Source organism: Aquarana catesbeiana, linkage group LG07 (genome assembly GCF_042186555.1).
Source record: "Aquarana catesbeiana isolate 2022-GZ linkage group LG07, ASM4218655v1, whole genome shotgun sequence".
NCBI lineage: Eukaryota > Metazoa > Chordata > Amphibia > Anura > Ranidae > Aquarana > Aquarana catesbeiana.
In genome coordinates, this window is record NC_133330.1 from 25,287,781 (window position 1) to 25,312,780 (window position 25,000).

General features: G+C 42.0%; 1 protein-coding gene and 1 long non-coding RNA gene across 3 annotated transcripts in view; one reads left to right on the top strand and one right to left on the bottom strand.

Moving 5' to 3' along the window:
- USP19 (ubiquitin specific peptidase 19) overlaps positions 1-25,000 on the top strand; it is a 176,648-nt gene that overhangs the window by 124,604 nt on the left and 27,044 nt on the right. The gene's annotated exons all lie outside the window — the stretch shown is intronic.
- On the bottom strand, positions 6-13,874 carry LOC141102800 (uncharacterized). Of its 2 annotated transcripts, none has more exons than XR_012235202.1 (2): positions 13,385-13,874; positions 6-811 (listed from the first exon to the last, which is right to left on the bottom strand). It is a non-coding gene; the product is annotated as an uncharacterized lncRNA (long non-coding RNA). The 2 variants fall into 2 exon arrangements; XR_012235201.1 differs by lacking the exon at positions 13,385-13,874 and adding an exon at positions 5,237-6,131.

A 25,000-nucleotide genomic window follows, 5' to 3' on the forward strand; every position in this document is an offset into this window, starting at 1 on the left:
CAATCTTACATAACCAGTGATTATTTATGCTCTTTAAAAGCAACAAAATGTATATGTACATAAATTTTAATGAATTTATTTGTCAGGTACATTCTGAATAGCACACGTTTACAATCTCCTCGATCTGGGCGCAGTGGTTTTTCCGTCGTCCTCAAGGAGCTCCCCCCGCATTCAGATGTATAGATAGAATCTTTGATAATACACTTCAATACACTGTGGGTACGGCGAGTGCAGTTTTAGCGTCAAGGATTTGCTACAGAAAACTGTGTGATGAGCGGTCATCCACACTCATCAGGGGAAACCTGTACATACTGCAAATAACTAGGAAGGGAGGGGGGAATGTCCAAAATCATAATACAAGAAAGGTGCATGGGTGCGGTAAACCCCAACAGCGGTGCAGAGAACCATGTCGTTCTTTGGATGCCGTGTGGGTTCAAGACAATAAACCTGTGGGAGTTAGCTTATGGCGACGCCAAAAAAGGAGCCATAACATCTCCCCATTAAAAAGGAAAAAAAAAAAAAAACATAAAATATTGAACAAATTAATTTTAGCAGCTATATACAACCACTGTCAGCACATAGTTCAATGTTACAAACACACAGGGGTGGGGAAAAAAAAAAAAAACAAAAACAAAAAAAAATAAAAAAAAACCACGCTCTTCCCAAATGTCTGCTAATCAACATCTTCCATGTTGCTGTAGGATGGCGCAGGCTCTGCCGAGTGCGGATAAAGGTCTGAAACGGCTTCCGCAGTCACTTGGGAGGTTTCCTCAGAGTTTAAGTTGGGCCCATAAGTCATGGTGTTGACTCCCTAAAACAAGCAGAAAAAAATAGAAATTAAAAGTCTTGCACCACAGATACAAACTAAATATATCAGCAATTATTGCAGCAAATTCCTCTGGATACAAAATATACAATTGAGCAACTGCGCCAATTGGACCTTAATACTTATAAATAAGTGTGTACAAAAATTCATCAAATAAAGTGCAAAAAATTTATCTCATAAATTAGAATCATGCATCAATAAGTGTAGGTATAAAAAAATACCAAAATTATACAGTTTCTCCTCGATCCATTGCAAAAGGGCAAATTATAAAGTCTCTCGTATATAAATATATAAAAGGTGACAAAAAAACCCCCCAAAAAAACAATAAATACATATAGAAAACATAAGGATCACACGCTTATTACATGTACAGTAAACGCCAGCTCCAGCCATGAACTCAGGCTACGAGCGGGGTGTGCTAGGCTAATGGTCTATATAAAAGAGTGTGCGTTGCCGCAAGTCTCATGCCGCTCCCGATGACATTACATCAAAACGCGTAGGGCAGAGCCACTGAGTGACATCTCGCACCAGCACGTCCCACTCGCAGCCTGAGGTTGCGGCTGGAGCTGGCGTTTGCTATACATGTAATAAGCGTATGATCCTCGTGTCAGGCACACATCTCTCAGTGTCTTTTATGGTTTCTGTTCGAGCTGGAGATGGAGGAGAGAGTGTGTGAGAAAAGGAGAGCTATTCCAGATTTGAAAGCAGATCGGGCTCGATCACAATGGATAACTGTATGCTGTCCAGATAGTTTAGTTTTTAGCGAGTACCTGGTTGGCTTCCTACAGGGTGGATGACACTGGGTGCTTTTTTGACCACATTGGCAAGATTTATTGTTCTGATGTTAGATACATGTACTGTGGGACAATGTAATTAACACATTTTGAGATTTACACTGTATTTTTTTGATGAACTTTATTTGGTATATATAATGCTCAAAATGCTCCCCTCGGCTTATACTCGAGTCAAGCACTTTTCTGCAGCAGAGAATGACATTTTCTGAACTGACTTTGGGGCCCCATATCTCGCCACTTGGTGCTAGGAACCCCAAATTTGGTGTGCAAACCCAGTGGAGCTAGCACCAAAACATATCCAAAGCTGGGGTTCCTAGCACCAAGTTGCCCCGAGATACGGAGTCCCAAAATCGGTTCGGAAAATGTCATTCTCTGCAGCAGAAAAGTGCTCGACATTTTCCGAACCAACTTTGTGGCCCCGTATCTTAGGGCCACTTGGTGCTAGGAACCCCAGCGAGATACGGGGCCCCAAAGTTGTCAACTGTGTCCATCTGCAGCAATGTCATTTCGGGACCCTTTGGGTCCAGAGACCCCAAATTTTGGCTGCAGCTAGGGGGCATCTAGGAACCCTCAACTATCGAGTTTGAAGTTCGGGGGACCTATGGCTGCAAATGGGCAGTGAGGCTGCAAATGGGCATTGTTGACCCTCTTTTCCACTTACAGTAGCTGCGCATTTCTCACCCTAGGCTTATACTACTCGTCAATAAGTTTTCCCAGTTTTTTGGCTTATATTCAGGTCAGCTTATCCTTGAGTATATATGGTGTGTATATATTATTTATAATTCCACTTTTGCACATGATATCAAGGTAAAATGAAATATTTGGCATTTTTATATCTACACTTGATGCAAGACTCAGTTTTTTCTGCACTCCTGTGACCTTTTTTTTTTTTTAGCAGACAGCGGGCTAAAACCCACTGTCGGTTGACGTCACAGAGCCGGTCAAGGAGCCGGTCAGGACCAATGAAGTCTGGATCCTCCCACATGCCTGGACCAGCATACGGCTCAGCGAGCTGCTAATGCTGGCCATACGCTATACGAACCCATTTTGTAAAAACGAACATTCGGCCGTGAGAGCGAACGATAGCGCCATCATGTAATGACCGATAAATCGTTCACTGGACATAAAGGAATCAATTTTTTGGCAGAAAATTTCCAAACTTGTCCTTCGTTTTTTTGGCTCAAAAACGTCCCAACAATTATCGATTTTGTGCCCGTTAACTGGCCGAAAAACGAACTGTCTAAATGACCGATTTTTGCCCGTTATTTCGTATAGTGTATGGCCAGCTTAAGAGCCTGAGCTGGCCGCTCCCTCCACAGCCCAGCGCTCCAGTAAGAGCGAGGGACTGACAGTCACCAGCTCTCTGCTCAGGTAGCTCTGAGAACCGAGTAATCTGCGGTGTTTGATCGCTTGATTCTCAGTGTTAGAGGCGCCGGGGGACCAATGCTGCATCCACCTAGGCAAGTATGATTCTTAAAAAAATGAAATAAAAGAAAAAACAAAACAAAACAAAAAAAAAAGCACCCCATACAGTGGAACCTTGGTTAACGAGTAAAGCGGTTAATGAGAGTTTTGAAAGACGAGCAACTTTTATTAAAAAATCCTGACTCTGTTTGCGAGTGTTGTCTCACAAAACAAGCAGAATTCAAGCTAATGGGGTGTGCAGTACTGCATTTGGCCAGAGGTGCGAGGGTGCAGGTTTAAATAATGTAACAAATATAAAACGAAAGAGAATTGATCTTTTCCAAACACACTTGTGACTTTCTGTTCAGTAATCTTTTAGCTGAAAACTACCAAGTCCGGTTTTCCCCAAGGTAGCAACATGATACGAAGCTGCACAAGAAATTTCCATTACCACCATACAACTTTCCTTTGTGTCCAGGTGCGATGACATACACATATGTACTCGTTGCCATTAGCATTTCTTTCACATGTTGTTACTTTTATTTTATGTCACATCTGGAACGATCACACACTTTTTCCAATATTTGCCTCCTGCCCCGCTCAGCACTCTCTGAGCACGTACACCAGTGGTTGTCAACTTATGAGACAAAAAGGTGGCCACAATTGTGGCCCCTGACATCACCAAAAGGACCGTACATAAAATATGTAATGCTTCAGGGGATTGTCAGGAGGTAGTGAGGGCCAGAGAGTGTGGACATGCTACATTGTTGCCAGGGGATATGCTGTAGAAGACCACATGAAACTGGGAGCATGTTCAGTAGAGATCAATGCTATGACCCTAATCAATGTTCTCACTTCAGGCTGCTGGAGGTCCAAGGGCCGCACATCGTACACCAAAGGGCTGCATGAGGCCCTCAGGCCACAGGTTGGGAACCAGGGACATGCAGTAAAATACAGAGATTGGTACAGAGACCCTACATCAGACTTTGGTACAACAAGAGCAGTAGGAACGAATCATATCAAGTTGGCTCCATAAGTCCATAATATGCTTCCAAAACTTAGAGAACACATGGATAGACATGTTCCACAGGCTGTCTTCCTCTGATGTATTTTGCCCCCTTGGTGGGCTTTAATCGAGTCCATTGATACATCAAAAGCAGTGTAACCATAGAGACATGCTAAGTTTCGAGTCTACAAACCTTTTTCAATCAGGAATCAAGAGAATTGTACATTGCAGGAACATTTTCCGGTGAGATTTGAGATAACCGTGTCCCCCCCCCCCCAAATGTCACTGGAAGGATCAGGTCACCGTCTCTAACATGAAAGTTGAGTTGTAATACTAGATTAATATTCTTCACATCAAAGTTCTTAAGCTCAAACTGCGCTAATCATGAATAAAAAGAACAAAAAAACAAAATTAGCAGTAGCCGTTTTGACCAATCAGCTAAGCAACTTGGGATCCCATCAAGGTCTGCTAATTGAATGAGGAGTTTTAATGCCGAGAACTACGTAGGTGTATGGCATAGTTTCAACTTTTCTCCATTACTACTTTACTTTCCCTTTAACATAAGCAGCTCATGTAAAGCAGTCACAAAACCTGGGCAATTGAACCGAAATATAAAACAAGATCCATTAGAAGAGGCTAAATTCGATGAGAACCCTAAAAAAAGACCAAAATGACTGGTAGATCCAGACAAAGACAGCTGAAGTTATAGGCACATCTCAGCTCTTTCTGTAAAAGTGGGGCTCGCTACCATTCCTGCCTCTCCATTAGCCCTTTTATGGGTTAGGAAGACTTACTGACCAATAAGAAGCCTAGGAAGGCGGGACCAGGGCTTGGTCAAACTCAACTTTTACAACAAATTTTGAGTTTCTATATTGCTTCGGCTGCCTTCATTTCTGGACCAGATGATATTCTGCCATGCAGGATTTGACTGAAGGTGACCTTTCTTTAAAAGTGGCTGTAAACCCTTTACATCAGGGGTCTCAAACTGGCCGCCCTCCAGCTGTTGCAAAACTACAAGTCCCATGAGGCATTTGCAAGGCTGAACCGTTGCAAACATGACTCCCTCAGGAAGAGGCATGATGGGATTTGTAGTTCTGCAACAGATGGAGGGCCACCAGTTTGAGACCCCTGCTTTACATGTACCCAGTGAAGATACTGGCATCAGGTGATGCACAGCGGAAACAATTCCTTCTACGTAAGTTGTACCTGTTTATCAGCAGTCTTCTCTATATCCGTTCAAAGTGGTGAATTTGTAAAGCTTGTCAAGAGTTCAGAAAAAAAGGGGGTGGAGAGCTGAAGTTACACTCTGCAGAGCTCAGTGAGGGGAGCTCTGAGAGCTGATTGGAGGAAACACAGGAACAGAGCTGAAGCTGTCAATCAGCTGGAAATCCCTCCCCTGTCACCATTTTTCTCTGTGTCAGGAAAACTTGTCAGAAGTGATTCATGCTGATAGAGGAAGGAAGCAGCAGACAGAAATGACACTTTAAAACCATATTTATATCTTACATTCCCATTAAATCTTGTGTTTTGCTTTTTATAAATGTTTCTCCCCATAAATTGTTAATTTCCTGAACGGCCAGGAATAATTTATGCAGCAGCGTCAGTGGCCTCTCTCTACCTCTCACAGAGCATGGAGAACCTCTTCATACTGAAAATACAAGTATTTAATGCCGCCCACAACTCTGCCCCCAGCTACATCAACCAACTTCTCAAAAACCAACCAAATTGTCCTCTTCCAAGACCTCCTTGATCTCTATCTTCCTCGTCACCTCCTTCCATGTTCGCCTCCAGGACTTCTCTAGAGCCTCTCACATACTCAGGAATGCTCTACCCCAGTCTGTTCGGCTATATCCTTTTCTGTATACCTGTAGGTGATCCTCGAAAACTCATCTCTTCAGGGAAGCCCATCCCCCCTCTACTGAACTTTTACTTTCTCCATCAATCCACCCTCAAATAGCGATTACCTCCTGTATCACCTGTCCTTCCTTTTGCGATTCTAATCCTTGCTGTCATGATTTGTATTGTAACACCCTTTATTTTGTAAAGCGCAGCACAAACTGTTGGCTTCTTATTTTAAAAAACAAAAACAAAAAACGAAAAAACAAAAACAAAAACAAAAAAAAAAAAAAACACAACGAAAGTACACTTCTAAAATAAACTGGTACAGAAAGGTATAACAAATGATCAAAATAATCTGCGTAAATTACAAATTATAACAAAATTTCATTACCAACAGCAATGTAAACCAGTCACATTTTTTTTAATACATCAAAATATCTTATAATTACCATGGTATGTTATACCCCATAAAAACAATAACAGAGTGTTCCAAAAGGAAACTTTCATACCATCAAGAATGTTAGTATATAATTAAAAATAAATATATATATATATATATATATACATATACACACACACACACACACACACACACACACACATATACACACACACATATATGTATATATATATATATATATATATATACACACACACATCTACATACATACATACATACATACATACACACACATACACACAAACTGAGTAACAGAATGGGGAAGAAAAGGGATTTAAGTGACTTTGAACATGGCATGGTTGTTGGTGCCAGACGGGCTGGTCTGAGTATTTCTGGGATTTTCACACACAACCATCTCTCGGGTTTACAGAGAATGGTCCGAAAAAGAGAAAATATCCAGTGAGCGGAGGTTGTGTGGAGGAAAATGCCTGGTTGATGTCAGAGGTCAGAGGAGAATGGGCAGACTGGTTCCAGATGATAGAAAGGAAACAGTAACTTAAATAACCTCTTGTTACACCCAAGGTATGCAGAATACCATCTCTGAATGCACAACACATCCAACCTTGAAGCAAATAGGCTACAGCAGCAGAAGACCACGCCGGGTGCCACTTCTGTCAGCTAAGAACAGGAAACTGAGGCTACATTTCACACAGGATCACCAAAATTGGACAATAGAAGATTGGAAAAACGTTGCCTGGTCTGATGAGTCTGGATTTCAGCTGCGACATTCAGATGGTGGGGTCAGAATTTGGTGCAAACAACATGAAAGCATGGATCCATACTGCCCTGTATCACCGGTTCAGGCTGGTGGTGGTGGTGTAATGGTGGGGGGGATATTTTCTGGGCACACTTTGGGCCCCTTAATACCAATTGAGCATCATTTATACACCACAACCTACCTAAGTATTGCTGCTGACCATGTCCATCCCTTTATGACTACAGTGTCCCCATCTTCTGATGGCTCCTTCCAGCAGGATAATACACCATGTCACAAAGCTCCAATCATCTCACCACTGGACAATGAGGTCCCTGTACTCCAATGACCTCCACACTCACCACATCTCATCCAATAGAGCACCTTTGGCATGATGGATGTGCAGCCGGCAAATCTGCAGCAACTGCGTGATGTTATGTCACTATGGACCAAAATCTCTGAAAAAAAATGTTTCCAACACCTTGGTGAATCTATGCCACGAAGAATGAAGGCAAAAGGGGGTCCAACCCGGCACTAATAAAGTGGCCGGTGAGTGTATATATGTGACTGAAGTTTCACTGCCATCTAATAGGTTAGGAGGCAGGCAAGAGAATGGCTATCTTTGGATTCTGAAAATATCCCAAATTTGGGGGCGTTCCTGGAGAGCGGGGGACAGGCACACACCTGGGGGTTCCAGTGATCCATTCCAGGGACCAGCTTACAATCTCCAAAAAAAAAAAAAAAAGCCACAGGTACATTTACCAATGCATGATCTTACAATATTTATCCCATTGGTTCTAAAAACAGGTATACATGAAAATACTGCTCCAAAAAACCATGAGAATTTGCAACAATTTTATTAAGTTTAGACACATTCCAAACAAAAAAACGTTTAACATTACACAGCCGTGTTTTTTTTAATAGTCATTTCATAAAAATATCTCCAAAATATAAATATCTGACATTTAATATTAAAGTTATGGGGGAGGGTTTAGGCCGACCTTAAAAACAGAGCTCTTTAAGAAGTACAAAAAAAAAAAAAAAATACACAAACTATTATTGCACAGTTCTTAATGCCCGTGGGGGATTAACAAGATTATTGCAAATGTCATTTAAAAACAATGCTGGATCGTTACGCACGACATAAATCCGATAACCTTCTAAAAGGTTCTGTTCAAGAACAACGTGAATAAGAACTCCGCGTCACCTGGTTACACAGGAGGCAGCTATTTTGTGATTTCATGTAGAGTTAAAAGGAGTAATGGGGGGTGAGAGGGGGAAATGGGGGGGGGGGGTGTGAGAGGGGGAAATGGGGGGGGTGTGGGTGTGAGAGGGGGAAATGGGCAGGGGGGGGGGTGAGAGGGGGAAATGGGCAGGGGGGGGGGTGAGAGGGGGAAATGGGCAGGGGGGGGGGTGAGAGGGGGAAATGGGCAGGGGGGGGTGAGAGGGGGAAATGGGCAGGGGGGGGGGTGAGAGGGGGAAATGGGCAGGGGGGGGGTGAGAGGGGGAAATGGGCAGGGGGGGGTGAGAGGGGGAAATGGGCAGGGGGGGGGTGAGAGGGGGAAATGGGCAGGGGGGGTGAGAGGGGGAAATGGGCAGGGGGGGGTGAGAGGGGGAAATGGGCAGGGGGGGTGAGAGGGGGAAATGGGCAGGGGGGGGGAGAGGGGGAAATGGGCAGGGGGGGGGGAGAGGGGGAAATGGGCAGGGGGGGGGGGAGAGGGGGAACTAAGGGTTACTTTAACACATGGGTGCTCAAACTGTGGCTATCCAGCTGTTGCGGAACTACAAGTCCCATGAGGCATTGCTAGCTGCTGACAGTTACAAGCATGACTCCCAAAAGGCAGAGGCATGATGGGACTTGTAGTTCCTGCAACAGCTGGAGGGCCCACAGGTTGCGCACCCAATGCAACAGCTAGATGTGTGTGCCATATTCCTTAAAAAGAAAGAGTAATAAGCATCTGTGATAATCTGAATCTCCACTTTAGAAGGTTACAGTAGCACAGCTTTATCTTTAAGAGACAGCGGTTTGTCTTGTTATTTACTTTTTTATCTCTCCCTTCCCAGAATAATAAGTGTCAAGCACAGTATCTGGTTGTATATCCCAACAAAGGCTGTCCTATCTCCCCCGTCTTTGCTTCATTCTGAACACAGTCTCTGGGATGTAAGCAAGAAAATATCTGGACAGCTGTACTCTTGACAAAAGCTGACCATCTTTACTGATATATCAAAATAGCAAACAAACCCCATGGAGGAAAAAGGAGTCAACGCGTTTTGTGCGAAACACGTTGACTTTCCTCTGCTTCCCCCTGATGGTGGTATGGTTGTTTTCTTTTGGATCGCATAACAACCCATGGGGTTTCCAAAACGCCCCTGTCCATTGAAATGAATGGGCAGTGCTGTCGAACCGCCTGAAAAACGCTTCAGCAGCGCCGCAACACGGGCGCTATTAACCCTTTCTTCAGCCGCTAGCAGGGGTTAAAAGTGCCCTGCAAGTGGCCGAAAAGCGTGGCTATAACAGTGGTAAAGCGCCGCTTTACCTCTAACTCCCGCAATGCCCCACTGTGAAAGGGGTCCAAAGTGGAAGTAAACCCATCGATTTAACAGTTTAAAAAAAAAAAAAATGATTACCGGGAATGCTGTCACATTGGTTGTGCTCTCAACAAAACCATCCAATGGCTGGTGTCATAACTGATCGCATGGGCAGCATCATGGCAGTTGAAGATTAAACAGAGGCCAAGATGGCAGCTTCCTTGGCTGAAAGCAATGGGAGGGTTTAGTTCCACTTTAACAGTGAGCCAACCAGTCTGGGTGTGACTGTGTAAGAGAACATGAGGAGGTGCTGATAAGTACTGAGCCTTACCCCTAAAAAAATGAGCTAGGAAGCTTTAAATTGTATGGTGTACTGGCCAATTTGTCTATATTCAACGATGCAAAAATCAACTACCTATGATTTTAACTTCTCTTTCTTTTACAGGCCCAAAGTGAACATGGCAGCAGCTACAGAAAAATTCAATGTGGAAAAGCATAGGACCATAATAAAGTTCCTGTTTCTCCAAGGGAAAGGTGCGAAGCAGATCCATGATCAAATGTCACAAACTTTGGGTGACAGCCAGCGGCCTCCCCATATGCAACAGTTAAACGTTGGGTTGTCAATTTTAAAACTGGCGATTTCCAAAGTGAGAAACCCAGTGGAAGGGCCTGTTTCTGTCTCTGTGCCTGAAAACGGGAAAGCCATCCATGACATGATCATGGAGGACCTTCGAATATCAGCCGAAAGTATTGCTACATATTTGGAAATATCATGAGAGTTGGTGCCATTATCCACAACGACTTGGAAGTAAAGTGGATCCCAAAACTTTTGACAACCAAACAAAAGAGGAAACGTGTGGAGACATCGGTGGCTGTTTTGGAACATTTTGCAAGAAAATTAGTCAGATTTCCTGGACAAACTGGTAACTGGTGATGAGACATGGATCTACTGGTATGACCCGGAGACAAAGGAACAGTCTAAGGCAGTGGTTCTCAAACCTGTCCTCAAGTACCCCCAACAGGCCATGTTTGCAGGTTTTCCTTCATCTCGCACAGGTGCTTTAAATCAGAGTCAATGGCTTGGTATTTTGGACAGCTATTTTATCTAAGAGAAATTCCCAAAACATGCCCTGTTTGGGGGTACTTGAGGACAGGGTTGAGAACCACTGGTCTAAGGAATGGAGGCACAGTAGTTCCCCCAGGCTAAAGAAGTGCCATGTGCAAAGGTCTGTGTAGAAGCAAATGGCAACAGTTTTTTGGGATAAGGAGGGAGTTCTGCTGGTGGACTACCTCCAAAAGGGTTCAACCATCAATGCAAAATATGACTGTGCTTTATTGACGAAGTTGAGGCAAAATATCAAGGAAAAACGTTGAGGAAACCTCTCCAAAAGGTGTCATCCTATTGCATGACGACGCCTCGTCACACACTGCAGGTGGAACAATGGCAAAACCAACCTCCTTAGGCTTTCAAGTGATGCCCCCATCCACCCTATTCACCCTAGTCCTTCCGACTATCATCTGTTCCCCAATCTCAAAAAACACCTAAAAAGGGACAACGACTTGGGAGTGTTCCGGAGGCAACTAATGCTGCAAATGAGTGGTTACCCCAGCAGTCGGAAGAATTTTATTTGCAAAGGACTTAAGAGGCTGCAGGACAGATGTCGCAAGTGCACTGACTTTCTGGGGGGAATATGTAGAATAGTGTGGCAGTTACAGCTTTCCTAGCTCAATTTTTTCTGGGTAAGGCTCAATACTTATCTTCATTAGCACCCCCTCGTACAAGTAAATACCAGGGACCAGCAGCAATCACACAAGTAAAGATGTGGTATTAGGCCTCTTGCACACTGCGGCTAGAAAAAGCTCAGTACAGCATTTTTTTTTACTGCTCTAGAATGCAGCCCAGTGTTTACAATGTGCCTGTACAGATGGCCACGTAAACAAGCGTGTATTCTGTAGAAAAAAAAAAAAAGAAAAGAAAGAAAAATCTGCGCTCCCGATCAGTATTTTGCGTCGGTACGCACAAATGTGTGTAACTATGCACAAATTAACATAATAAATAATCATGTGATTCATTTATGATAATGTAATTAATTTTTCCTAGGAATGCATTGTGCCCGCTAACACCCGATATATGCTCAAAACAAACGCCTGAAATTATGTCCAAAAAATGCAGAATGCTCAAACAGATTTTTTTTTTTTTTTTTTACCAAAAACATGTAGCAGAATACATATTGGCCTAAATTGATGGAGAATTTTTTTTTTCCAGATATGTTTTATAGCAGAAAGTAGTAAAAAAAAAAAGTTTTCTTCAAAATGGTCTGTTTGGGTTTATAGTGCAAAAAAACAAAAAACGAAACAAAAAAAAAAAAAAAAACAAAAAAAAAATGCAGTGGTGATCAAACAAATAACCACCAAAAGAACCATTTCTGGGAAAAAAAGGACAAAAATTGTATTTGTGTACAGCGTTGCATGACCGCGCAATTGTCAGTTAAAATGGCGTAGTAATAGTGCTGTATTGCAAAAAGTGGCCTGGTCATGAGGGGGGGGGGGGGTGAAATCTGGGGTTAATTTAGAACTCTTCACTTGCATGCTCTTTTTTGGCCAACTCAGAAAAAATAAAATAAAAAGAAGCCATTGGATCACAGTAGCGGTCAGGCAGTTGGCATGGATTCTTCCCTCTCGGATTAACAGAAAATTGACAGATACTGAAAACATTCAGTTTCCCGTGACTGGTGTCTAGGCACTCCAGGGGGCAGAGGGCTTTATTCAAGCCAAACATAAAAATTATGTAGAAAAACATTTTTTTTTTTCTTCTTTTTTTGCTAAAGTGCTAAATATGTGAGCACATAAAAAATGTAACTAATAGCTTCCACGGAAAACAAATTAACTGCAGTCTATTTTTCTTCCAAATGTTCATCGGCGCATTTATTGGGGATTTAGCTGGATTACTGGACGGCAAATCCAAGTACTTAAAGAAAAGGAATGAGAGAAGATCAAAGTCTGGCTTATTTTATAAACCGTTTAGAATATGGATGAATTTCAGTTAAAGGAAACCCCCTCGCCTGTTTTCTTTACAAACTCGGAGTCTTGTAAATCCTTTCAGTACGGTCCAAAATCAGTTCAGGTGAAGGTTCTGAGCTACAGCACCAATACACCAAAACATGGCCCAAAATTTTTTGATGAAAGGTGTGAAAAAAAAAAAAAAATAATTACATAAGATTAACCACTTGACCTCCGGAAGATTTACCCCTCTCCCTGACCAGGCCATTTTTTGCGATATGGCACTGTGTTATTTTAACGGACAATTGCGCCGTTGTGCGACGCTGTATCATAAAGAAAATGTATGCCTTTTTTTCCCCCCACAAATAGCGCTTTCTTTTGGTGGCATTTAATCATCAGTTTATTTTTTGCACTATAAACAAAAAAAGACCAAAAAATGTTGAAAACAAACACCCAATATTTTTTACTTTATGCTATAAAACCTGTCCAATAATAAAAAAGATTTATAAAAAAAAAAGGGGGGGGGGGGGATTTCTTCATAAATTTAGGCCAATATGTATGGTTACATATTTACAAAAATATAATAAAAAATACCAACAAGCGTATATTTATTGGTTTGCACAAAATTTATAGCATCTACAAACTATCAGATATCTTTATTTTTACTAGTAATGGCGGCGATCAGCGACTTATAGCGGAAATGCAATTCATGAATTTGGGCCAATGTGTATTCTGCTACATGTTTTTGGTATAAAAAAAATAAAATCCCAGTAAGCGTATATTGGTTGGTTTGCGCAAAAGTTAAAACATCTAAAAAACTTTTTTTTTTAACCTGTAAATGGCAGCGATCAGCTACTTATAGTGGGACTGCGGTATTTCTGCGGACATTCTGACACTTTGCGGGAACCCATGACACCAATACAGTTATCAGTGCTAAAAAAAAAAAAAAAAAAAAAATATTATGCACCGTCACTGTACTGTAGGCGAGGAAGGGGTTAACATCAGGGGCGATCAAAGGGTTAACTGTGCGCCTATCCAGGTGTTGTAGTGTACTGTGTGAGGTGCTTTTACTAGGGGAAGAGACACAAATTTCATCCCATTCCTTCCCCTTCTGTCAGAAAGGCGATCTGCCTTCTTTACATTCAAAACACAGAACTGTGATCTGCCCAACTCGGCTGGTACCAGAAGACATTGAGTATCTTGCCGGCGCCAATTGGGTTCCTCTGTGTGTAGACACAGTGGAAGCGAGCCACCGGCAGCATGCATGCGTGCCCCCCTACACTGGAAGTGTCAGATTGCGTGTGTGCATCATACATACATACATTATATATATATATATATATATATATATATATATATATATATATATATATATATATATACACACACACACACAAACGAATGCACACACGTGATCCGATTATATATATATCTATATCTATATCTATACACATACATATAACCCAGTGCATTAGTATGTCGATGAATGTGGCCTCAGCCAGCACCGCTCCAGCCATGCCCCCCTGACTGACTGGGGCCACTCATTGGGGCGAAACATGTCAGTGGGGCGTGGGACTAGAGCAGCGCTAGCTGGGGCAACATTCATCTACATAGTAATGCACTGGGCTGGTGAGCAGCGTCTTCTCTTTGATTATGTTCTGGTGACAAGTGTAGAATTTTGTGTTTTCCTCTCACTTTCTGTTCCAGTGACGATGGTCACCAGGACAAATTGAAAGGGTAAATTTACCCAACAGACACAGACTGTCATAAAAACTTGAAAGGTACAAACCCTTTTCTACTCTGTCCAAAACAAAAACAAAAAAACAAAAAACAAAAGAAGAGTGGGCTAGTTATACAGTATTCTATCTAATATTTTATGTTGAAAAGATGTAAAAAAAAAAAAAAAAACCCACTCTATTTTTTTTTTTACCTCTACCCCTTTTTAAAATAATTTAATAAAACCTTAAACATTCCCTCTAGGATCAGGGTTACAGAAACCCCTAAGGATAAAAAAAAATTCTAATATCCAAAATTCCTTCCAAATTAGAAACAAAAACATTATCCAGTAAATGTTCCAAGGCTCCGTACATTTATGTCACTTTTCTCCTTACTAGGCGATCAATAAGAAGTTTTGGCTGCTTCCCAAAGAAAGTAAATGGGCTCCAAGCACTCTCATACAAGCCAAAGCTGCTGGAGCAGTCAGTCAATCAAGGACACAATCGTTCGAGCCACAGAGGAGCTCAAAGTGGAAGCTGAAGTTCAGCCGTAAAATCTATAGTGACATGGCACACTGGCACCCTGGGCTAAGGATGACTAGAATGCCATCTTGGGAAAAAATCACAGAGCTGTGATCACAGATATTATCTGAAGGGAAAAAGAAAAGAAAAAGGCAAGTGCACCCAAAACAGATATGTAAAGATTTCAATGGTCACTGAAGACCATTAAATCCCACTAGCTCCCTCTCTAGAAGACGTAAAAAGAGGAAGCCATGACAAAATCTGAATATTAATCATGTTTTACACTATATGGCCAAAGTTTGTGGACACCTGACCATCTAAGCTTGTTGGATATCCCATTCTAAAAACACGGCCATCAATTTGATCCTTCTTTTTGTGCCTATAACAGCGTCTTACGTGAAGGCTTTCTATAAAATGTGATCGTCTTGGGGAATTTGTGCACTTTGAGCCAAAAGAGCATTTGTGAGGTCAGGTACTGATGTTGGAGAAGACCTGGCTCACAATTAAACCCAAAAGGTGTTCAAAAGGGTCGAGGCCAGGGCTCTCTGTGTAGGTCGTTAGAGTTCCTCCAAGCCAAATTCGTTAAACCATGCCCTATGGACCTTGCTTTGTGCACCTGTAAGGAGGCCATTTGGAGGGGTGTTCACATACTTTTGGCCATAGGGTGTAACCTGTAGCTTTTTAACATAAATTTGGGACTCAATACGCAAACAAAGGCCCTGTTCGAAAAAAAATGTTTTACTTTTTTGATACTGTAGGGTGGGTCATTAAAATAGTTGACTTTTTCCAACCATTTTCACCACCTTTTTAGGTTTTAAAGCCTTTGAATAAACCACTGGGTTAATTACTGGGATGGGAACCTATCTGAGGAAGGTGGCGATAGGTAGAGGTTCTGGCAGGAAGTGTTGCTCTGGGTAGCCGATGGTATGTGGAGTTATAACTGGCACAAGCGAGATTACAAAAGGCAGGAGGAACTGGGTGGCACATGGGGGGCAATGGAGTGTTGGGCCAGCAGTTTGCATTCTCTACGTGGAGTGGAAATTGTGGTCATTGGTTGGAGATGTTGGGGGCACATGGGAGAGTTTGAAGGCTGCCATTACTGATCCCTCCTGATAAACAGGATTATTTTGTGGCAACACACAGCCCTCTCTGTGGGCACCCCGAGCTAAGTCGCCGGATTGCTACCCCCCAGCAGCCAAACTTTTAAAAGGAGTGCACACTGACCGGCCATTGCCAGTACGCATGCTCGAAGAACGAGTCAGGGCTCGTCCAGTGATGTCATCATGCCCGATGCCGCGCTCAAAGCCACGGTGCGTTCCAGAGTCTATGTTCAGGAAAGGGAGCACGGGTGAGAGGGGAGGGTAGGGACTCCTAGAGGGGCCATTACTCTAGCGGACTGTGTGTGATCTCCGCCCGGGTATCGGACATAGGTTGGGGTGAGCGGAGTTCTGGCCTCCCTAGTTTTCCTAATGATTGCATTGACTTTGGGATTCCAATCAGTGTATGTTATAAGATGTCTGGTTGTAGTGATTCCTGGAGATTAGATTGCTTTCTACCATTGTAGAAGTAATCTTTAGTGACATTTATTATCCCCCGCCCCCCCATATATCAGGGGGAGTGATGACTGTTGTACACGCACCTGACCTCTGTAGGCAGTCACATGACCTCTGACACGCCGCTCTGTACACCTGTTGCAGTTTGGGCACTCGGGCTCAAAAAGGTTCGCCATCACTGGTATAGAGGCTAGATGGGGGCTGTGCCCCTTTCATATGCAGGCCTCTCTTTTTCTTACCAGTTCCAAGCACAGTAAAACTACAATGTGGACGGTATAGGCCAGTGATGGCGAACTTTGGCACACCGGATGTTTTGGAACTACATTTGCCATGATGCTCAACTACACTCCAGAGTGCAAGAGCATAATGGGAAACTTAGTTCCAAAACATCTGGGGTGCCAAGGTTCGTCATCACTGGTATAGGTTATTGCACTTTGCATTGCGTTACTGAACAAGCCCGTATGTGGTAAAGTGCACTGTGTAGCAAAAGGCTTATACATGCATACTGTCTCACTGACCTCCTTTACACTGATGATGCCAGCACACACTAAAAACATAAAATGTTAGATTTAAAGAAAAAAAAAAAAGAGCTAAAAAACGATCAGAACGGTAACCGTTAAACATTTCTCATCATTATTATATCAAATACACAGGCATTCTTTCATCTTGGCTTGGGATGAAGCTTGCTATAAAAAATAGGGCTTGTTTAAAAAGTGACAGCCAGCACTTCCTTCAGGATATATACGTAACACTATTAGACTGGAGCCTGGTGCTTTATAGAAACATGATAATAGTTTATGGTTCAGCATCCTTTTTCGATTAGGCGCATTAAAAAGTTACGTTAATAGTGGTCAATAAAAAAGCGAACTGTAACAGTTTGCAAAGCATGCCCAGCAGTACCTGCTTACTTGATAAGCCCCCTATTCAGTCTAAAAGAAGTGTCCCACCTGTTAGGGAAGGGGAATGTTTAAATGAAAATAGTGTAAGTGCTCGAACCCGACTTGGTATTACCCTGTACAGTAGTGAGTAGAGGTTACACGGAGGGGGGGAGGGAGAGAGAGAGAGAGAGAGAGAGAGAGGAGAGAGAGAGAGAGAGAGAGAGAGAGAGAGAGAGAGAGAGAGAGAGAGAGAGAGAGAGAGAAGAGAGAGAGAGAGAGAGAGAGAGAGAGAGAGAGAGAGAGAGAGAGAGAGAGAGAGAGAGAGAGAGAGAGAGAGAGAGAACAACAACGAGGCAATAAACAAAGAAAAAAAAGGGGCGCAAATGTCTAGTGCATTATCTACAGCACTTTATTGAAAAGTAAAAAGATGCAAATTATACTCATACAGAACATGAATGATAGCATATCATAATCCAGAAACCAGCCTTCAAACCCAGAGGTCCAAACAGATATTACCGGCTGACACGTTTCGGGGGGACAAACCCCCTTCCTCAGAGCTAGACCTGGAAGGGGGGGGGGGGTTGTCCCTCAAAACTTGTCATTGGTAACATCATCTCTTTGGACCTCTGGGGTTGGAGGCTGGCTTCTGGTTTCTTGATTTATGATACGTGATCATGCACAATCGGTTTGGATATAATTTTTATCTTAAATAAAGTTCTGTAGATCAGCGGTTCTCAACCTCAGTCCTCAAGTACCCCCAACGGTCCATGTTTTCAGGCTTTCCTTTACTTTGGACAGCTGCTTTAAATCAATATCAATGACATGGTATTGCTAAGCGCTATTTTATCTAAGGGAAGTTCCCAAAACATGGCCCGTTGGGGGTATTTGAGGACTGAGGTTGAGAACGGCTGCTGTGGATAATGCACTAGGCATTTGTGCACTTTTCATTTTTTGGCGTTTGTACAGTTACAGATTCCCTGATCCTATTAGGGCCGCAACGCCATCATCATTCAGTCCGGGTTGCACATTGGTCATTATATTTCGAGTCTCTATGTCCAGCTTCTCTGGGAGTTCCTAGCGCTGAAGTGTCAAGTTTTTACTTTTTCAAGCCACAAGGAGGCAATAGTGTGCTGCGGTGCCCATGTGCAAGAAACATGCTGATAGCAGAAGAGAGCAGAGTGACAGATAAGCTCATTAGCCTGCTGCTTCTCTTTTCAAAGGCTTGGGGACAGACAAGACATTAAGTGTTACTGACCTGCAGTAGAGAAAAATCCGGTCTTTTGTCGTGCTAGACAGGGCTGTACTTCGTAGCAATGCCGTGCAACTCTCAGAATATACAGTGCATTCATAAAGCATTCATTTTTTTCAGATTTGTTATGTTGCAACCTGATACTACAGTTGTAAAGTGGTTGTAAAGGCAGACGGTTTTTTTTTTTTATCATTCCATGCATGAAGATAAAAAACCTTGTGTATGCAGCAGCCGCCCTCAGCCCCCCCTAATACTTACCTGAGCCCCATCTAGATCCAGCGATGTTGCAGGAATGTCTCGGTTGCCCTCATTGGCTGAGACAGTAGCGTGGCGCCATTGGCTCCCACTGCTGTCATAGTCAGTCAGGCAACGAGGAGAAAAAGGGGACAGCTGCAGCTGAGTGTCTGAAATGGACACACAGAGCAGTGGCTCGGCTCGGGTGCCCCAATAGCAAGCTGCTTGCTGTGGGGGGCACTCAACAGGAGGGAGGGGCCAGGAGCACCGAAGAGGGACCTGAGAAGAGGAGGATCTGGGCTGCTCTGTGCAAAACCACTCCGCAGGGCAGGCAAGTATAACATGTTTGTTATTTAAAAAAAAAACAAAAAACAAAAAAAAAAACAAAAAAAAACAAGACTAGTATCACTTTAAATTTTTTTTTCTCATTACCCTACACTCATCATCCCAAAATAACAAAGTGAAAACAGTTTTAGAAATGTATTCAAATATATGAAAAACGAAACTGAAATATCACATTGGCAGACTTATTCAGTAGTGGTGTACCGAAATCAAAATTTTGGTGCCGAAACCCAAAATCAGGATGCACTTGGCCGAAACTGAAATTGATAGTATTTTAAAAATATATATATTTTTTTTTAGATATAATTGTATTATATTCGACTTTTTAAATTAATATTATCATTGTAAAAGAAATATGAATTTGTGCGCCATTATCGGCACCTTTTGAAGCGGTGTTAAAAATCCTGCTTGCATCGGTGCATCACTAGTATTTAGACCCTTTGCAACAACACCTGTAATTTACATGATTTGGAAAGGCACACACACCTCTATAAAATGCATTGTCAGCTGTGAAGCCTACTGTATCAGAGCAAAAGCCATGAGGTCAAAAGAACTGCCTGCAGAGCTCAGAGACAGGATTATTACAAGGCACAGATCTGGGGAAGGCTACAAATAATTTCTGCTGCACTGAAGGTTCTCAAGAGTACAGTGGCCTCCATAATTCTCAATGGAAGAAGTTGGCACAACCAGGACTCTTCCAAGAGCTGGTCACCCAGCCAAACTGATCGGGGAAGAAAGGCCTTCATAAGAGAGATGAGCAAGAACCTAATGGTCACTATGACTGAGCTCCAGAGATCCTGTGTGGAGATGGGACAAAGTTCAGAAGAAGAACCATCACTGCAGCACTCCACAGATCTGGGCTTTATGGCAGAGTGGCTAAATGGTAGCCTCTCTTCAGTGCAAAACACATGAAAGCCTGCTTGGAGTTTGCAAAAAAAAAAAAGCACCTGAAGGTCACTCATAAGAAGAGCGCTTGGCTCATGCATCTGGAATGAGGAGCCTCCTCATACAACTTGCAGCTCAAGAGTCCAGGACGTCAGGCTTCATGACAGCTTAGATGAAAAAGTGGAAAACAACAAGCTGGGCGGAGAGCTTCTTGTGGGATGCAGAGCAGACGGGAAGTGATGTCATCTGGCTGTCGGGAGGTGGAGCTATGAATTTCAAGGCGGTCCAAGCCTCTCTCCCAAGCAAATGCTATTTACTTGTTTTAAACTGTTTTTTGTATTTCTTCAGTTAGTTCCTGGATTCCATAACAAAGCAGAAGAAGAAGGCGCTTCTAAGTGCAGTAATAAAAAAACACTTTAATTAAAAGGAGGGGTTCAAAACCTTCTAAAAACCAAATGGTTTGAAGGAGCGTCTGGGCAGGTTTTGAAAAACATGCCCCGCCCACTCTGACGTCGGTTCCGGTTGCCTTCGTTCCATGCTGGCCACCGCCGGTCGGCTGGAATTTCCACCTGCAGCTGTCTTTGCTCCCACTTACTTTATGGATTCATTGATATGCCTGTTTTTTGCTTTCATCTTGTAAGTGTTTTTTAACTCTTTCTTGTCATTAAAGTGTTTTATTATTGCACTTGAAGCGCCTTCTTCTCTGCTTTGTTTTCCCTATAGAGCGTGCTTCCCTCTTCTGAAGTGCTGTTGTAGTGTATTAATCACATTTCAAGAGCCAGTCATATACTGTTTATTAAAATTCTCCTTGTTATCCAGAGCGCCTTCATCTCCACACTACTTCCTGCTTTTCCATGCCTAGGCAAATTATGTCATACATCCCAGGAATCTTCGGGAGGGGAGGAGGGTTCTCAGCTCAGCCCATACCTGAGATGAGGGCAGATGGATTCCAGGAAGTAAAGGCTACATGATTCATCTGCCCTTTCTCAAGGTGGCCACTGCCAGTAATGCCAGGGGGTGTTTTTTTTCAAAATGATTTCTCAGCAAAATAAAGCATGGAGACATGGATGGATGGAGGGGAGCTTGCTTTGAATCGTAAAAATGAAATAAATAGCGTTTTTTTATTTGTGGTGCTGAGAAGTTCCACTTGAAGTGATATTTCAGTTTTTTCTTTTTAATAAATTCAGACTAAAGCTGCGCGATTAATCGTCATGAATTGTTATCGCGATTTTTTCCCCCGTTGTGATCTTGACAAAAGTGTTTCAGGATTCTGTCTATGCAAAGAATTCTCTCTGCTCTTCTGAAGCCACAGCCACCAAAAGAAAGGAATTGAAAAAAAAACAGGCAGTCTGCCAAGAATCACAACATTCTTTAGCAGTGGAACTTAAAGGGGTTGTAAAGGTAAAAATTTTTTCACCTTAATGCATTCTATGCATTAAGGTGAAAAAACTCTGACAGAACCGCCGCCCCCCAGCCCCCCCGTTTTACTTACCTGACGCCTCGAAAGTCAGCTTCGCGTTCCCGACATCTGTTCCTCCGCTCACCCTGGCCGCTGATTGGCTGCAGTGGATGGATTGAAAGCAGCGCAGCCATTGGCTCGCGCTGCTGTCAATCACATCCGATGACGCGGCGCGCCGGGGGGCGGGGCCGAGTGATACAGCGAGCGGCTATAGCCGCCGGCTGTATCACGGGAGCGCGCCCGCAAGCACTCACCACCGTGCGAGGGAGCTCGCATTAAGGTGGTGAATGCTTGCGGGGAGGAGCTGAAACAGCCGCCGAGGGACCCCAGAAGACCAGGTTCGGGGCCACTCTGTGCAGAACGAGCTGCACAGTGAAGGTAAGTATAACATGTTTGTTATTTTAAAAAAAAAAAAAAAAACACCTTTACAAACGCTTTAAGTATAAACATTGTAACAATTTGTCAATGAATAGACTTTGGTGTGTAAATGAAGAAAGTTTAACCACTTAAACACTAAACCTTTTTCTGACATTTGTTGGTTTCAAGATAGAAACTTTTTTTTTTTTTTTTGCTAGAAAATTACTTAGAACCCCAAAACATTATATATATTTTTTTTAGTAGAGACGCTAGAGAATAAAATGGTGGTTGTTGCAATATTTTATGTCACACTGTATTTGCGCAGCGGTCTTTCAAATGCAATTTTTTAAAAAAAAATACTTGAATAAAAAAATAAATAAAAAAAAAAAAAAAAAAAAAACTAACCAGTAAAGTTAGCCCAAATTTTTTTGTAGAATGTGAAAGATTTTACGTCGCGAGAATCATGATCTTTTTATTTGAAGCAAAAAAATCGTGGATTCTCATTTGGCTGCACGATTGTGCAGCTCTAATTCAGACATTTCTAAAATTGTGTTTTCACTTTGTCATTATGGGGTCTTGAGTGTAGATTAATCTAAAATAAAATTAATTTAAACTGTAGTAGTATCAGGCTGCAACATAACATCATTGAAAAAAGTGTAGCGGTCTGAATACTTTATGAATTTCTCAGATACAGTAATATAATGCTTTGCAGATGTTCGCTGATTCAGGCGGTCTTCAGATTAGGGTTCCCAAGCCAAGATTTTAAAAAATGCCCAGGTCTACAAGGTGATTCTGTCCATGATATCAATACACTTTTGTAAAAACTTGCATACAACAAAACAAAATAAAAAATGCCTCCCTCATTAGACCCAAGCTAAATACTCTTGAGCGCCCCCTGGTGATAAAACAAAACATGACGTGAATAAGTCATGAAAGGACCTCTGTTCTGGAAGTGTACCACCACGCTGCAAAATGTGTTTGCAATTTAAAAGAGTAAAAAAGTTAATATTTTAAAAGCAGCAGGCTCTCTGTTGGTCTTCAAATATTTGGTATTAGTCTTTTGGATGGAACAGAATTTGACCACAATCATTCCTCTTCTTGGTATCTCAGTGTAATCTCTAATAAAATTATTTCTACAGGACTGAATAAATAATGGTATGAGACTATCCTGCAGGGCAGGGGCAGCCCTGTCTCCAAAACAACGTCTGTGTGAACTGAACTCCCTCAAGACAAGGCCGCCTGCCCCGATACGCATAGACACTACTAGATTGACAGATGCAGGCCAGGATTCTGAGAGCCTCTACAAAGTCCTGAGACAATGGCGGACGGATGCCCCACCAGCGAATGCCAGTCATCTACCTCCCCTGGTACATAAAAGGGTAGAAAAAATTCAGAAAGAAGGCAACGATAGCTGCCATGGTGCCTAATACAAAATATCGGATGCGAGCCTCCTCATTACACTCCGAAAGATGCGGGTCGGTGGGTTCGCGGCTGGCGGCGGTTCTGGGTCTTCGCCGGGCGTCAGGCGCTGCAGCTCCTTCTCTTCAGCCTCCATTGCCTGCCAGATCAGAGATGCCTGCGGTGTGTGGAAACCTGTGTCAGAGTCGGGGGGGACCACACATAGGAGCACAAAGCTGCTAGACACACAACATCTACCTAGGAACTTCTACTAAGCAAAAGACAAATAGGCTCATATTTACAAAAAAGGAAGAAATGTCTGATAATCTGGGGCACCCCACTGCAACCATATGCAAACGTCACATGTGACCCATCAATAGAGATCTGATTGGTTGTTATGAGTAACACAGACTAAGCCAAAACTTCCCTCATGTCCAAAACTGAGTAATAGGTTATAAAAACTATTATCAGATGTGGCACTGTTGGAAGCACCAGGTCCGCTGGTTAAAGACAGACTGGACAGCCCAGGCACAATCTTAGACGGGCCCTGTGTCAGTGACCTTTTTTTTTTTTTTTTGCAGGAAGACAAGGCAATCACTGGGCTGCAAGGAAATCTGCATTCCACTAATATAAAGGGTGATGCAATATGATTTATCGATCTTTTATGTAGCTTTAAATCAGAAATCACTGCTAATACCATACACAGCTAAACTGGATAACAGGAAACATATGCTGAACATTTTAATGACTTCACACCTCCACTGCACTTCATTAGAGTAGGAACACAATTCCAAATAGTATCGCCTAATGAAATCATAATAAAAAAGGGAAGTATGCCATGATGAATTATCCACACACAAAACATACGTACTCACATTTTCTATCCCTCTCTAATAAATACTTCTATACCTACATAAATAAATATTATAATATATATAAAAAAAAAATATATAATAAATTATATATATATAATATATATATATATATATATATATATATATATATATATATATATATATATATATATATATATATATATATATATATATACACACATACACACACATATACACACACAAATATTAGAATGTCTCAGCGCTGCTTAAGCTGGAAAGAACCCATTTCTTTGGAACTTTTTTACTTTCTCCTTAATGTTATATTTGATTATAGCGGCTGCTTAGTTTAATTTAGTTCTTATCTTGAGCGCTGGATAAGTGACCCGGTTTGCTTTTAATATATACCCCAACTATAATATATATATATATATATATATATATATATATATATATATCTCCACACATACATATCTATACATACATATCTATACATATATATACACACACACACAAACATTAGAGTTGTACGATTGTGGATAAAATGAGAATCACAATTTTTTTTGCTTAGAATAAAGATCACGATTCAAGAACTTTTATAATTTATAAAGATTACCCCTGAACATTAGGTGATCAAACAAGATGGCTTTAAAATAAGACATAATACTCTTTTGCTTCATAAATTAGAATTGTACAAAATAAAAAAAAATAAAAACTACTGACAACATCTTCTCCTCCACTGCCACCGTACACTTTTAAGATAGTGCAAGTTTAAAGTTAGTGTAGATCTCCACCTCTCAGGTTGTCTACCCCTGCTGCATGCATAAATCCTGCAATGAAATGGTTTCAGCACACCCCCAAGAGATACCTAAAGGCCTGGCCAAAGGTTTTGAGAATGACACAAATATTATTTTGCAAAAAAGTCTGCTGCTTCAGTTTTTATGATGGCCATTTGCATATACTCCGACATGATATGGGGAGTGATCAGATGAATTGCAATTAATTGCAAAGTCCCTCTTTGCC